Source organism: Alexandromys fortis, unplaced genomic scaffold (genome assembly GCF_014885135.2).
Source record: "Alexandromys fortis isolate MF-2015 unplaced genomic scaffold, M_Fortis_MF-2015_v1.1 scaffold_235, whole genome shotgun sequence".
Lineage (NCBI taxonomy): Eukaryota > Metazoa > Chordata > Mammalia > Rodentia > Cricetidae > Alexandromys > Alexandromys fortis.
The window spans coordinates 1,790,644-1,807,984 of record NW_026068114.1 but is presented as its reverse complement, the minus strand read 5'-3'; positions in this window follow the sequence as shown (position 1 = coordinate 1,807,984).

Below are 17,341 nucleotides of genomic sequence, written 5' to 3'. Positions count from 1 at the left end.
TAAAATTAACAGTATCCTGTAGTCTGAGAACGGCCCCTTTCCTCTCGCAATTCTTCAGTTAATTGTGCTTGGTTCTGTTTTGTATTTTTTTTTCTCTCTCCTTTTTGACTCTTTGTATTGGAAGTGACCTCTGTCTTCCTTTCTTTCCTGGAAAGATGTTCCACTCTGAAGGGTTAGATATCTATCCTTGCAGAATAGATTTGGCTTTAGGTTTCAACTGAAGACCACATAGGCTCTTCTCCCCCAGGCCATTCCCACCTCCCAGCATGCATCAAGGTCCTTAGACCCCTGTTTGCCTTTCTCCTGTGGAACTGAAGGCACTGAAATCTGTTTTGACGCAGGCAAATAATATCTATCTATCTATCTATCTATCTATCTATCTATCTATCTATCTATCTATCTATAGCAAATTTTTTCCTACATCATCAAATGCCCTGTGGGCAATGTAGGACTGGCTTCTCCCATGCACAGTTAAGAAGCCCAGTTGTGGGAGCCCAGAGAGCACCAGCTGTTTTCCCAGAGACCTGGATCAGTTCTTAGCATCTGTGTCAGGCAGCTCACACCCATCTGTAACTACAGTTCCAGAGAACCTGAGGTCTCTGGTCTCCACAGACAGCTACCCTCATGTGCACACACCCACACAGACACACATACCCGTACACAATTAACAACAATAAAAGTAATCCTTAGAAAAAATTTACAAACCTAATACCAAGAAAGCAGTGACCTGAGGGTTCTCAAGACTTGTCTGTGGTGTGTGGAGAACTCTGGCTTCCTCATTCCAATACAGATTTCTTTGCTGAATTCCTAATTGTTTTTGAAAAAGATGAGCTATTTAGAAAGGACAGTAGGTTTGCTTTTCTGTGAAGAGGGTAAGGGAGTGATTTGTGTTGTGGGTGCCAGAGATTGCTCATCTCAAATTACAGAGTTAGCTCTGTAAGGACCATTGTGTCTGAAAAGGGCCACAGTGATGCTCAAATCTTGCTGTAGAGGCGTGCCTTGGCTAATGTAACTGACTGGGAATAGTAGGGAAGCCAGGGCTTCTCTACTTTAAGCCTAGGCTGCTTTCTAGATGCTACTCTGCCTCTGTCATTGGGCTTTTCCAACCTGTGTGTAAAATCATGATAGAGCCTAAGAAACCAAGGGGTCTCAGCTTACCTCCTCCGGCGGCTGGTACCCTCTGATGATGCTCAAGGAAAAAGGCATGGGTTTGGCTGATTCAGGTGGAGTTCTGTTCCTCTCTCACGATACAGCACCGTTATTAGCTGGGCAGGGGTGATGCACGCCTTTAATCCCAGCAGAGACAGGTGGATTTCTGTGAGTTTGAGGACATCCTGGTCTACATATTGAGTTCCAGGATAGCCTGGACTACTTGGAAAATATAAAGAAAGAAAGAAAGAAAGAAAGAAAGAAAGAAAGAAAGAAAGAAAGAAAGAAAGAAAGAAAGAAAGAAAGTGCTGGTCATATATTGAATCTCTGGGAGCCATGCTCCCCTAATCTGAATATGGAGGAGGGTATTACTGAGCGAGCTTACCTGTTTAATATACAATGCTTTTCCTCTTTAGAAAGCTGGACAGGGAAGGCACTGCCACACTGTACAACAGATGCCACCCCCAAGGCTTGCTAGTCCCAAAGGCCCGATACAGAAGAAACACAGACAAGTTTTGGGAAATATTGTGGGTAGGTAGATCTTCTCCACGCCAGACTCTTGACTCCACCCTGCCTTGACTCTTGCCCTGGAGGGCATGCCACTATTTCTAAGTCTTCAGATGACAAAAGGAGTGTCAGAACTTGTGAGTTCCTGTGACTGTGAGGGACTGGTCTCTCACCAGAGCCCCCATTGGTCAGCAGCAAACAAAGGCACCAATAGAGCCCACATCATAAGAATAAAAGGGAACATGGCCTGACATGGAGGCTGGTACACACCCAGTCCCAGAACTCGGAGACTGAGGTAGGGCAGTAGTTTGCAGATAGGCTGGGCTCCATAACGAGTCCCGGGTCAGGCTGAGCTACACGGCAGTTGGGTGAGGGATGAAGTTCATTTGATAGAATTCTTGTCAAGCAGACACCAAGGCCTGGATTTGATCCACAGAAACACATAAAAGCAGAAGTGGTGTCACGGATTTGTGGTTCCCAACACCCAGGAGATGAAGAGAGATGGGTCAGAAGTTCCATAGCCGAGTTCTAGACCAGATTGCGCTGGATGAGACTCTGTTTTACAAAGAATATAAGGGATCAGGAAAACGTCGAAATTTAAAAGTTCCCTTGACTACGAAGAAGGAGTGATCTAAAAAATACTTTGCTTACAAACACACCAAACATAACATGTAGAAAGTGAGAACCCAAGTGCACAAATTACTTATGAAGAATCACAAATCAGAATGGAGCACTAGAGAGATGGCTCTGCTATTAAAAGCTCTGGCTGTGCTGCCGAGGACCTGGGTTCAAGTCCCAGCGCTCACATAGAGTCCCACAACGGCATGCAACGTCAGTTTCAGGTGATCTGACACCTTCTGTGGACCTCTGTATGCTTCGCACATGTAGTACTTAGACATGCATACAGGCAAATCACACGTATAAAGTAAAATAAAAGTTTACTACTGAGAGAGCGCGAACTAGTCCTCCACAGAGATGAGGCTGCCAACTTGTTATCCAATACCAAATAGTCAGCCATGATTGCCTGTATAAATTCATACAGATAACACTAGATAGACTGAGCAGGTTGTATACACACACACACACACACACACACACACACACACACACACACACGCAACCTCAACTAAAGAAAAAGAGACCGGGGAGTGCAGGGGTGGAGGGAAATAAAGATGGAAGAAAAAAGAAAAAGAAGCCATGGTTCAAGAGGACATAACGGAAGGGTACATGGGAATGGTTGGTGGATGGAAAGGGAAGGGGGGAAATTATGTAATTCTATTTTAATTTTAAAAATGAAAGAAGAAAATAACACAAAAAGAAAAGAACACAAGAGTCCAAATGGCACCAGGATAGTGAAGACAGCTTAGGAAATGAATTTCAAATTCATTTGTAGGTGCAGGGCATTGGCTTTCCATAGAAGGCAGTCATAAGGGTAAATACAGGATAATGAAATTTAAATTATAAGAACTTAAAGTAATCAACAGAATCATTGAAATTACTGCTAACGTCTGTCTTTGGGTGGGGGGAAGATTCCAGAAGCAAAGAATTTGATATGCTATTTGACAGAGAGGAATAAGTGTTGTGTGTAACGAGTAATTATAATTATGTTTGGGAAGACTAGCAGTACTTTATTTTCAATATAAATAGGAGCCAACATAGCAAGCAGACAATATCCATCAAGGTTAGGAGAGCTGACCTGAGGCTGAGCCTGCCAAGGTCCAGTGTTGATTACATTTAGGCTTTATTGGAGAATAGCCTTTTGAAGGTCATGGCAATGGTTCAGTGGGTAAAGTGTGGGCTGCACAGCATGAGAACCCAAGCTCAGTTCACCCCACAGGCTAGGTGCAGTGCCAGGTGCCTGTGATTTCAGAGGGAAGTGAAGGCAGGTGGATCTCAGGGCCTCCCTGGCCAGCTAGGGCTCAAAGAGAGAGCCTGACTCAGAAAATCAGAAGGCAAGCCATTGAGAAGAAGAGCTGACGTGGACCTCTGGCTGCCACATCAGCACTCCCTCCCCACCCCCACCACACCCATCACATACACACAAATATTTGAGGGTATGTATTCTCAGAATTCCTGATACTATAAACCTGATGAGGATGACACTTGATGGAGTTGGAGAGGTGGCTCAGCCGTTAAGAGCACTGGCTGCTCCTGTAGATAACCCAGGTTTGAGTCCCAGCATGGTTCCCAATTGCCTGCGACTCCAGTTCTAGGGATTCTGACACCCCACTTCTGACCGCCACAAGCGGCAAGCACACACGTGGTAAACCCACATACATATTAGCAGGCAAAACACTCATATGTAAAATTAAAAATTTTAAAGTAAACGACGTTTCAGGAAAAAGAAAATTGCCATGGAGCCCCATATTCCCCCAGACTTCTGGGGTGACTGTTCAAACTCTCCATCTCTCAGCCTCCCTGGCATTCCTGCTTCCTGCACCGGCACACTGCTCCACCACCACCTTGGGCCTGTTTGCCCACAAGCCGCCATGCCAGTTTTCAGGTCACTCCTGCTCGTAACACCCCTCTTTCTCTCTCCTTATTTGGTCATGTTTATAGACGAACTACTCAGCTAATTCAATAAACACGGAATGCAATCAAACACAAAGACCTGGGTGTGTAGATGTAGGAACCAGGTGAAAGGGCCCAGGAAGACACTCGTGTGTGTGTGTGTGTGTGTGTGTGTGGATGCAGACAGAGACTGGAGGTCAAGCTCAGGTGGCATTTCTTAGGATCTATCTGCCCTCCCCACATCTGGCTTCTGACTTGGGATCTGGGGTCAACTGCAGGTCTTTGTGCTTGCACAGCAAGCAAGCTCTTTACAACCAAGCTATCTCCCTGCCCCTTCCACAGCTTCCTGTTGGACAGTGTTCCTATTCTTGTCTCTGACAGGGACTGTGCCTCCTGATCAGCGCGTGTGTCTGTGCTTGTTTAAAGTGTCTCTTTCTGTCTATTTTCTTGATGCATTTCCTGCTCGCTCCCATGGGAACTTATAACGCCCATTCCCATCAAAGTGTATTTGCTGGTGTGACCAGTCACTCCCAAAGAGCCTTTGCCACAAGGTCAACCCCATACCTTTTTTTTAGCCCCACAGAGAAAAGCATCACTTAACAATTCCTTTTGAAAACATTTACTTTCTAACAAGAGATGTTTGTTTCCTCTGTTGGGAGATCTTACCCTTGAAGCCCACTGGAAGCCTCTTGCCTTGTCAGAGTCGCGATTCAATTGGGCCTCTAGAAAGTCTCTCCCAATAGAAATGCACTTGTTGCTACATCACGATCGTGATGGGCACACTTCTGAAAAGAGGCATGTGGTCAACTGTGCTTAGATCAGGCTAGCTCAGTGGCAGAACACTGGCTGAGCTTGTTGGTTCAATTCCCAAGACTGTGAGAGCCTGGTTCAGTCACCAACACTATGTAAAAGCCTGGGTCAATCACCAACACAATGTAAGAGCCAGGGTCAATCAATACAATGTAAGAGCCCAAGTCAATCACCAACACCATGTAAAAGCCCAGGTCTATCATCAACACCATGGAAGAGCCTGGGTCAATCTCAACACCAAAAGAAGAGAAAGAAAAGGAACTGGTTCACAGTGCATTTTTGATGAAACAATATCTTTCCCCCTTTGACCCAAACGCTAGGTGAACTCTCATCAATTCATGATATATCAGTCTGACTACTGGACAGACTCTGAAGTTTCCTTTTTTTTTTTTTTTTTTTTTTTTAAGCAGGATCTCATGTATCCCAAGCTGGCCTCAAACTCAATTTGTAGCTGAGGATGACCTTGAACTTTTGATTCCTCTGTCTCTGTCTCCCAAGTGCATTCAACACCATGTCTGGTTTTAGGCAGTTCTGGAGATTGAACCCAGAGCCTCATGTAGGCAAGTACTCTACCTAAAGCTACATCCCCAGCCCACAAAGTTTTATGTTTAATAGCTATGCGTCTGTAGGGACTACTATGCCCAACAGCACAGACCAAGAAGGTGGGAGGAAGTTTTCTACAGAACAAAGAGAATGTTTCTGTTCACAGGAAGATTGGAGGCAGATACACTACTCAGGTAAGTCCTGAGGACTCACGGGAACCATGTGGGGAGGGGGTTGGGGCAAAGCTGTTGAGCTTGGATTTGAGCTGAGTTTACTTAAACCTCCATGCAGCAGTCTCCACTAACAGCTGGGGTACACTGTAGTAAGTAGGCTGTCATCTGGGGGTTGTCTTGTCATTTCTACAGCATGATTTTCTGACTCCGTTTTCCTGGTTGATGTTTGAATGACAGCTACCTCCTCATCTTCAACTCGCAAGACCAACAAACTCCCATTTTGAGATGGGTAGTGGCTCTTGTTTGTTGACTGAGAATTCTGTCCTGCCCAGTACCGCAGCAGTTTAGACCCAAATAAATACACAGAGGTCTACATTAATTATAAACTGGTTGGCCTAGTAGCTCAGGCTTATTATTGACTGGTTCTTACATCCCACATCTTAACTCATTATTCTTGACTGTGTTAGCCACGTGGCTTGGTACCTTCATCAGCAAGGCATTCTCATCTGCCTTTTCTACATCTGGGTGACGACTGCAGACTGAATCTTTCCTCTTCCCAGAATTCTCCTGTTCTCATTGCCCCACCTCTACTTCCTGCCTGGTTGTCCCACCTATACTTCCTTCCTGGTTACTGGCCAAACAGCATTTTATTAAACAAGTATAAGAAAGGAATCTTTACAGGGTCTATCCATTGTCCCACAGCACTTGTTTCTTCATTCGAAATCAAGGACAAACTGCATCCAGCTTTTGTGCTAGCGACTCACTTGGGACCGACTTTAACTACTGAACCATTTCTACCAGACTGTCTGATCCTGCTAGAAGCCTTTCAGGAGTATTGTTGCTATCATGGTTTATATGTAAATATTATATCAGCAAGAACCTTAGCCAGACAGAAGCAGAGCTGCAAGGCAGTGCGTGATGGAGCAGCTAAAGAGAGAAAGAGATCAAAGAATGCTGTGTTTTAGAATTTAAAAAAAAAAAATGAAAGGGGGGTTAGGAGAGATTTGTAGATCTGAAGTGTGGAAATGGCTGTATGAAGGGAGGAGAAGTCTTAATTGTTTTCTGATTCTAAATCCTAAGCAAACAGCACGGGCTTTGTTTTCGTTTTCGTTTTTTCAAGACCGGATTTCTCTGTGTAGCCCTGGTTGTCCTGGAACTCACTGTGTAGACCAAGCTGGCTATGACCTCTGAGAGCCACCTACCCCTGCCTCCCAAGTGCTGGGATTAAAGGCGTGCATCACCACTGCCTGCCTTACTCATTACTTTTTAAACGGTTATCATACTCAGGCTGGAGTTGTAGCTTTGTCCCTAGAATGCTTGTCTCGTGTGCACAGAGTCCTGGGATTAATGCTCAGCATGGTGTAGCTCTAAAGGGGTCATGGTGGTGCATGGTAAAAACTCCCAGCTCTGGGAGGTAGAAGCAGGAAGGCCAGGAGTTCAAGGTTAACTTTGGATACATGGAGAGTTTGAGGCCCACCTGGGCTCCATGAGACCCCGTCTCAGAACAAAATAAAACAATCCCCACCCCTGCCTTTATAGGATGCAAATTTTTATGGCCTTAGACTTTGTTCTTTGGTTCTTGACAGAAATATTGACCATGAATATTGAAGCAAGCAAGATGTACAACATCCATCTATGTTGATATGAAAGTAAACCCTTACCATCATCAGAGAGGAAATGAGTCACCATGAATGTGTTCATTAACTTTTACAGCCAGCCTGAAGTAGCCAGGGAGCCACAGGAGTCCTACCCACTCATTCAGCTCCCAAATAAGGATCAGGTAGCACAGTGCCATCCCATTCCCCCCCACCCCACCCCCTTCACGGGCAATCTGCTGCCTATACTCATGGAAAGCTCTACCAAGTCAGAAAGTATCGGGTGGATCGTACAGAGAGGAACAGCAGAAAACCCGTCGCCATGATGGAAGCTGCAAGTCTTCATCAGCTCCGGCCTTATTACCTCCTAAACCAAGCCCTTCCTCTCTAAAAACATTTCTCAGAGAGGATGTGAATTACTATTTATAGACCTGTGGCCATGAACAAGATATCTCTTCTCAAGTCCATCTTTATCTGACTGGCTGGCTCTTAGATGGTGGTCCAAATGCATATGGTGGACCAATCTCAATATATTGAGATGCCTGGGACAGTGCACAACACTTAGAGGGCCCGCAAAATCCATTAGCTCCCCGTTTCTGTATGTTTATCTAAACGATTTCTGTCTTACTAATGCACGCTTTACATTCGCATATAAACGGGTGTAAAAGGTTGTCACAAAAGAAGGGATCATAATGCATCACAAAGTGTAAGCATTTAATTGCATTACATTCTCCGGTTTTAGGATCTTCCCCCTCCAGTTTTATTATTTAAAAACACTTTGCGATGCATTATAATTTCACAGTGTCATGTTGATCCGAAATCTTTTTTAACGCTGTACAAAGAGCGCCATTCCTCTGTTGGGAGAGAAAGCAGTCACATCCGGATCTTTAAGTGTGGCTGGCTGTTCAGGGCACGTTAACCACGCGAAATACATTCTGTGTGTGGCTGTTTAGTGTACATTAAATACGCGAATCTCATATTCACTATTCCCAGCCAGCGCAAGACGGGAAGAACTCCGACTCTTTACTTGTGTAATTAGTTCTATGTTCTTAGGAGATAGCCAGTAGTATATTGAAAAGGAGGACATGGCTGCTCCTAGGTACGTGGTGGAGGAGAAGGTTTATTGATGTGATAAGGTTTATTGAGCAAACAGCCTGAGGCAGGGAAAGAGACATCTGGGGGAGTCCAGAGTGAGCATGGCCAAACTGAGTAAGGCCATGTGAGGAATGAGGTAGAGGGAGGGGGAGAGCCAGGAGACCAAGAAGCCAGGAGAGAGACCAAAAGGGGCCAAAAAGAACCAAAAAGGGTAAATAGGACCAAATGGTTGGATTATATGGAGAAGAACCTCCTGGGGAAGGGCAGCCCAGGCCCTGTGCTGGAGAGTTCAGGGTAGGAGGCGAGATATGCCAGCCAGGAGGACCCTGTAATAGGTAGGGACCGAGGGATGCTGAGAGAGCCTGGTGGCAGGAGTCTACTTAGATATTGAGTAGGCGTCTCCGAGGTTTGTTCTGGTTTTGAGATCTAACTGTTCAGCTACCTCCAGTTTCTCACTGACATTGCTCTGAACTATCTTGGACAATTTTTTCGGTGAACATTTTCTTTCACGTATAGTAAGGATTTCTTTCCTATGGAACAGAGGTACATTTAGATATTTTAGAAAATGGCCTACTTGTATTCTAGAACATTTTAACTGTTTTCCACATTCACCAGCAAGGCAAGAGAACCGAGATTGCCCATGCCAGTGTGGCTGGAGGGCGCAGGGCACCCTCATGAAAATGGAGATTGAAAACGGTCCAAGTTTCAACAGAGGTAACTTCTAAAACAGGATGAAACATTTGAAGATCATAGGTCTGATGAGAGATTAATATTTGTCATACATTGCTAGATAAGTCCTAAAAGTCAACAAAGCACACCCGCATGTGGAAGGGATATCTTCACCCTTGTGATACAGGCACGCCACATGGAAGGGATAGCTTCATCTTTGGCACCATTTGCAGCAGATAAGATTTGGAATCAAGCCAAGAGCCCATTCACGAACAAAAAGGTAAAGGGAATGTGGTTATTAATTAATGAGCCACAGTGTCCCTCGGTATCCCCAGGGCTTTCCCTTCAGGGCTCCACCCCAAATCTTGTGCACCCTTGGTGGGACTGCCAAATGCCATAGTCACTGTGCAAAACAATATGACAGTTCCTCAGAAAGTTAAAAATAGAATTGCCATAATTGTTGGTCAGCTTCCCATCATGTGACAAAATATCTGAGATAAATAACTTAAAAAAGAAAAAACAGTTAGTTAGGCTCCTGTTAGCAGAGCTTTCGGCCAATGGCTTCTTGGCCTGGTCTCTCGGGTCCGTGGCCGCACAGGACAGTGATGAGGACACATGGCAGAGGAAGTGTGCTCACCTCATGAGAGCACGTTCAGTCTCAGGATCCCCTCAAGGCCATGCTCCCAGCGACTTAACATCCTTTCCCTCAGGAAAGAGCCACCAGCTCCTAACCACATAGCATCAGGGGAACAGGTCTGTAGATACGGTTCTTTGGGAGAGGGGATTTAGTATCCAAACCTTAATAGCATAGTAATCTAGCAGTTTACTTCTCAGTAGATAGATATACAGTAAAGCAGAAGCTGAGCCGGGTGGCTCATGTCCATCATCCCAGTACCCAGAAGGCTAAGCTGGAGGATCAGTTGCCTTGGCTACATATTGAGTTCCAGCCAGATTAACTAGGAAGTAACACCTCAAATGCCAACAAAATTAAATGCAGCATATTGAAGAGACGTTTGTTCATTCATGCTCATAGCCTATCAGTCACAACAGCTAAAATTATTTTGTAATAGATTCAAGTGTGTACCAACAGATGAATGGTTAAACACGATACAGTGTATCCATACCTCAGGATACTATTCTGTCTTCCAAAGGAATAGCCCTCTGCAAAACACAGCATGGACGAGTCTGGGGAAAATAGATGTGAATGAAATAAATGACCCACAGATAAAACTGTGTGGTTTCCCTTGTTCAAGGCACTCTAGAGACGGAAGATTAAGTTGGTAGTTTGCAGCAGTGGACAGAGGGAGGAAGGGAACGTTAAAGGATAGTGTTTCTGTTTTACAGAATGAAGGATATGTGGAGATAGATGGTTGTTAATTATATATTTAATATATTATATATTAATATATTATACTTAATATAACCAAATTGCATGCTTTAAACAATTAGTATGGCAAATTTTGTGTATATGTCTATTTTTTTTAATTTGGGGAAAATTACTCAAATTAAAATTCCCAGAGCTTCCTGGGAAGCCAGATAACTACCATCCTCTGCTGGGTCTCAATTTCCTCATCTCTAGAAGAATGTGGCAGGAGTGGGTGACTTCTGAGATCATTTCTCACTCAGTGGACTTTGAGGGAAGCAGATGAGGGAGGTTTTGTGGTTCACGGGTGCAGGCACAGGAGATGGGTTCTTCCCACCGCTTCTGATGTGGGACCCTCCAACATTCACCTGATAAAATCAAGCACCCCTTGTGTGTCCCCAGACAGTTTCACTTCTCCTCCCATGCCGCATACACACGCATGACACCATATAGACGCACGCATGACTTCATGTATCTACAGAAAAATCTAGGAGCCACACATGAAAGAGAGAGCATAGGATATTTGTCTTTCTGAGATTGGCTTAATTCACATGATGTGCTTAACTCTGGTTGTATTCGGTGGCAGTATTCCTACCAGCAGTGTATAAGGGCTCCTTTTGTTCCACACCCTCGCCATCATTTGTTAATACTTTCTCGATGACTGTCTAAATATTAGGTTTTTAATAAGCAGATGCTTTCGGAAGCATCATGTTTTCTTCTGCACCCACACAAGCTGGGGACACAGTGAAAGAGCTTTACTCCCTAGGGACTAGTCAAAGCACTGCTTGGATGGAACATGAAGGAAATTTCCAGCAGAGGTTATACTTAGAATAACAGAAAGGTTTGGGTAAACTGTAAGCCTTCAGTACCTTCACCGCCCTCTGATTTATGAGCAAACCTTTTGCCCCCAAGTCCCCAGTGAAGCATCCAGTTTGTTCTGCTCCCTAACTTCTTCAAGACCGACAGTAAAGATAAGAAAAAGATTGTTATCACTTGCCTTCAAGTCTGGGAGATATTTATGTCCTTCAGTGCTCCCAGGCCTTTTAATTTTGAAGTTCAAAACATGTCTTATCTCTTGAATAAATAGTAGATAAATTTTCTTTTAAAATGGGAAATGAACATTAGCCATTTATTTTGAGATTTATAGGATTTTTTTCTTTGCTTTCAAACATCTCTAAATATTAAAAAGAAAGGTCAACCCATGAATAGACTTTTTTGGTTTGTCTGAAACAGGGTCTCATGTATCCCAGGCTGGCCTGGAACTCATTAAATAGTGAATGATGTCCTCAGACTCCTCATATTCCTTCCTCACCCCCCTCCCCGCCCCCCGCCCAGTGCTGGGACTCTAAGCTAAGTACCATTCACCTGCTTTATGTAGTGCTGGGCGTGGAAGCTAGAATAGGGAAGGAGAGGGCCAGGCTGGAAGAAGCGGTTGCTAGGGCATGACTTTCCAGCAGCAACAAGGTCCTTGATCAGAGGCTGCAGAAGGGTGGTCTTTTGTGAGGGGGTCCTATATATCTGCCAGTATCATAGCTCTCTTAGACTTTCGCTGCCCTAGAGGGTGCGCTTATGCAGAGCTGGAAAGTCAAACCCGAGCAAAGGCCTCCATGAAGACGTGGCAGCAGGAGCAGAAACGCTGGCATAGCGAGCCCAAGGACAGGGAAGCTCCTTGTTCAATCCCAGCACCTGTCGTGTGGAGAAGGTTTGATCTGTGTTTACTGAGCTCACTAGGGCAAGCGGGTGAGGATTGGTACGTTTACAAATGAACTTTCCCAGAATCACGCGTGTGGCATTATACATACACACACACCCTCGCCCCACACTCCAAGGCCAAGTCTTTCTGGGGAGTCCTGAGGGCCTGGCACCTCCACTCTTCCTGTATTGGTCTCCCAATTAGATTAAAGGTATGAACCACCACCACACCCAGCTTCAGGGACACCCCGAAACACCCAGAACTATCTTTCAAGTCGTGGCCCACGTGGGTTGGAGCAATTTTATGTAAAAACCGGGAACTGCGATTTGGGTGGCACCACTGATGCCTCTGTCCTGCCCCATCCAGGTGACAGAGATGGAAGCCAGAAAAGGTCTCACTAACTTAGGCCATTCATTTGCAAATCAATTACCAAGGCCGGGTTTATTCCTGCTCAGTGGTTCCAGTGAAAACTCCCTGACGTGGTTGGTAGATGTTGCAGACAGACAATGATGTAGGCTCTCCAGGTGTTTGGGGTGTCTCCTTGTTACCTTCCTTTTCCAACACTAAAGGAAAACTGAAGACTTCCAAGAATGGGGTGGTTTTATCTGCGTACCCAAACCCTGACTCTCCTTGTTTGTCACAGTTGGCCGTGAGCCATCTGCCAATCCATCCAGCAGTCCAATTGAGTTTGTTGATGTGTTTCAAAAATAAGTTACAGACATACTAAGAACGGACACAGTGTTCCTTCTAAATACTCCAGCATTCTCATGCTCTACCAAGCCACGATTTCTGGGCTTTTTGAGGCAAACTTCACACACAATGAAATGCATAAATCGTTGGTATTCACTAATTGAGACTTGACAAATGCATAAATACCCGTGGGCCAGGTATTATGAAGATACAGTACATCACCATAGCAACTGCCCTTCTGAGTTTTCACTGTAACTTTATTTTATTTACTTCATTTAGTAATAATTTAGTAATAAATTTAATTCATAACTCCAGGAATTCTGTCAATGTAAATAAAGAGTGTGTTAAGGAGAAAGCACAGGTAAGTTCACTTATGGGATATTCTTGAGCGTCACCCAGAGCAAACAAAAATGGTTTGTGATTTCTAAGAGCTACTCCCGTGTGTGTGTGTGTGTGTGTGTGTGTGTGTGTGTGTGTGTGTGTGGTGTTGGATTCTACTGCAGCTTCACTTACAGGTAGTGAGCTGCCCAACATGGTGGGAAATACACTTGAGTCCTTTGCAAGAATAGTAAGTGTGTTTAACTGCTGAGGCATCTGCTCACGTCAATGTTACTTGTGTAGCAGGAGTTGAGCCACCTCCTTACCCCAGTGTTCCTTTATGTACCAGGTGTTGCTACTTTTTACCCCACTGAACAAGTATGTCATAGATTATTAGCCCCTTCTCCCATTGAGAAATACTTGAAGGCTTTCCAATTTTGTACAAATTATTCTGTAGATATGTGTTTTCATTTCTGTTGGATTAATACTTTGGAATCAAGGGGCCATACGAAGGATAGTAGTTTGTGTTCTAAAAATCAGCCCTGTCTTTTCCCATAGCATTCGTAGCATCGTATGCTCCCACCACTACTGCATGAAGGAAGAGGTGTTTTCGCTGTTTCCAAAGGGCCTTTCTGCATGTGTGCATTTTTTCTCACTGGAGAGGTCGGTGAACTTAGAAACATGGGCATGTGATTCGGGGACTCTCTCCCTACCACAAGCTTAGGATTCTGAGAGGATCTGACTGTTTAAGGGATGAGTGACATACTATGATACCACACAGGGCTCTCAAGGCATAGTAGGCCATAGCGGTTACCCACAAGGGGATATGCTTGGTTGGTGAATCATGACACCTTTGCCTTGGTGGCAAACAAATCCTTCTGTCTTTACCTTTGAAGCCATGGTTAACCAAACCAAATATCATATCTGGAGAGCACAAGCCCTGCTCAGAGTTTATAGTTAGAAATGGAGAGATAATGCCCTAAAGAAGAAAACAGGCATCAAATTTTAGGCAAAGGTTTAGAGTCAAATATATATATTTTAACATGTCCACTTATCTCTTAGAATGATAGTATCTCTTCTTTTCAGAAAGCAACCATTTTTTCCTTTTTCCCTCTGAATGTGTGTGTGTGTGTGTGTGTGTGTGTGTGTGTGTGTGTGTATGAACCGGTGCAAGCGTGTGAACTGCACACATATAAGAATCAGATAGCTTGCAGGGGTTACTTCTCTTCCTTCCGCTATGTGGGTTGTGGGGATCGAACTCAGGCCATCAGGTTTGGCAGCACCTCAGAAGATCTCATCAGTCTCACTCACTATGTTGCTCAGGCTGGTCTCAAACCCCTGGGCTTAAGGAATCCTTCTGCCTTAGTCTTCTGACTGGCTAGGACTCCAGGCATGTGCCACCACGCCAAGCTTTGAAGAAGCTTTTAGATAAGGATTTATTGCCATCCTTTACTGGGTTAGGCTTACAGCTAATCCGTCTTATGGTGTTATTACAAAGTCTTGCGTCCTCCGTGTTCTCTTTATGACAGCACTGTTTATAAAACACGCGTTTGTGGCCTGTACCCTCCCTTTAGGTACATACTCCGCATGGGCAAACATTTGGCCAGGAAACAGATGGCCTCAGAATTGGTCCGGTGTTTATGAGTGTAGCAACCCAAGAATCTCTTATCGGAAATAGCCCTAAGAATGCAGGAGATGGTAGAGAGAGGTTGTGCAATTGGCTGCTTGAGGGTATGTATTTCTATAAGCAAACTAGTTTAAAGGAAAGCAGAGTTACAGGATGTCCTAGCCAGAGAATAACTTGGAGGTAGGTAATCCAGTATCTTCTCATAGGGAGAGGATAGAGCTGAATCCCGGGCGGGTATGACTGTAGTACCCTCAGTTTCTGACAGGTTGTTACAGCTAGTTTCGTTGTGATGAGGGAGAAATACACTTGAACTAGGTCAAACTCAACTGACTTAATTGAAGAGAGGGAGAGTTGCTTTCTGTTCCCTCAGACTCAATCTTCCAGTCTTTTCCCCAGCGTGGTCACAGAACACCAGTTGTAGCCTCCTCCCACCAGATGTCCTCTGGATCCCACAGAGCATCCTCTCCTCGCCTCTCTCCCCCCATTCATTGCTGCATCCCAGCCTCCAACACCAGCACACACTCCCTGTGAACACACCAGCTGAGCAGGCAGTAAACCAGGCAACACACAATCATCACACTGAAAGTCCAGAGAGGAAACAGAAACCAAGGAACAAAACACCCATTCAACAAAGACAAACCCAGCAATCAGCACCTAGACCTATAATCACTCCAAGCCCAGATGCACAGACACCAACTGACAGTGGGGCCCCATTGCCAGGACGACATCCACACAGCTCATTGAACATGGAGAAGCTGAGCTGGTGCCCACATGGAGCCTTCACCCCGACATTCTAGTCTCTTTCGTTAAGAAGGTACTCTGCAAGCTACCCATATAGAAACATGGACACCAACCCAGTCACTAAACCTTTGCCCTACAATCTGTCCTTCCTGCAAAATATGCTAGGGTGATGGAGGCACAGAACTTGTGAGAGCAGCTAACCACGGTCTGATTTGACTAAAGGCCCACTCCATCAATAACCAGATTCTAGATAGCCCAGAGACTGGCGTGGAGGCGGATTTCTTGATGATATTCTATTAATCTCATAGATCAGTGCCTTATCCAATCATCGTCAGAGAGTTTCCCTCAGGCAGGAGATGGGAACAGATGCAGAGACCCACAGCCAGATGTGATGCAGTGTGTCTAAACTGGAGGTCTCCATCAAATCCCTCCCGCCAGAGCTCAGGGAATCCTGTGGAAGAAGAGGCCTAGGAGACGGAGGACACCACAAGAACACGGCCCTCCAGATGAACTAAGTGAGGAGCATATGCACTCACAGAGACGGAAGCGGCAAGCTCGGGTCCTACATGGTTCTGCACCAGGTCCTCTGAGTACGTATTATAGCTATCGGCTTAGTATTTTTATGGGACTCAGAACCGTGAGAACAAGTGAGTCTCTGACTCCTCTGCTCCTGCTGGGTTGCCATGTCCAAATTCAATAGGAAAGTTTTGGCTTCATCCTAAATTTTATTTTGTCATGTTTGGTTGTTTTCTCTTAGAAGCCTGTCCTTTTCTAATGAGAGACAGAAAGGGAGTGGATTCAGAGGGGAGAGGAGGTGGAGAGGAACTGGGAGGAAGGAGTAGAAGAAGGGAAAACCGTAATCTGGATATATTGTATTCTCAAAGCAACTATTTTCAATTAAAAAGGCTCCTTCTGTATCAAAGTACAATGTTTGTCTTACAAATAAATATTGTTTGGGGAATTAGTGAAAAACAAACACACAACAGCGACTAACAAATACCAAAAACCCATAAGAACCCATATAATCTGAAAGGAAAACTTATTATCAGAATACAACACAAGAAAGCGTCACAGTTCCCAAGGCCTCGTGGCCAGCCTAGGAAAATTAAATAAGGCCGGTATTGTGATGAAGGCCACCTGTCACTGTTTTGGTTGGCTTCCTTGTTCAGTCATGCCGCTGACCCAGATCCTCCCATGGCTGAGAAAGACTGCCTTTGGGTTTCTTGTGCAGACTCCCTTCTACCAAGACAGAGACTAAACGTTTAGAATCTGTCTAAAAGAACTGCTTCATACAGTATCTGTCAAAGGGGATCATCGTTGTCTGGACACAGCAGATCTTTTCACTGTGTTCAGTGCAAGGTTCAGCCCTGTCGACTCGAGACTCACCTGCCAATCCGACCAGAAAATGTGGCAAGAAAAGTCTCACAACATAAGAGATGCCTAAAAAGAAGCATTACCTCATCGATTCAAACAAGGTTTTATTTCATCTATGTAAAATAAAAACATGCTCTCTCAGCTTGTTCAGTGACTCTGTAACAAAATAACAAAATATAAAGGTAATATTGATTTGCCATACAACATGTACTTACAAGGAAAGTGCTAGTTTCTCTTAGCCTAATCCTTTTCCCCTTTGCTTAACTTATTTTTTAAATGACTATGTAAACCAATTTTTAACTGTACCTACTAGTGGGGCATTATATAATATAATGGTTTGATAAATTTGCACATCATTAAATGTCTGAGCCAATAAAGTTAAATATATTTTTAAATGAGGATTTTATGAAGAAGGAGGAGGAGGAAGAGGAGGAGGAGGAGAAGAAGAAAACAAGAAGAAGAAGAAGAAGAAGAAGAAGAAGA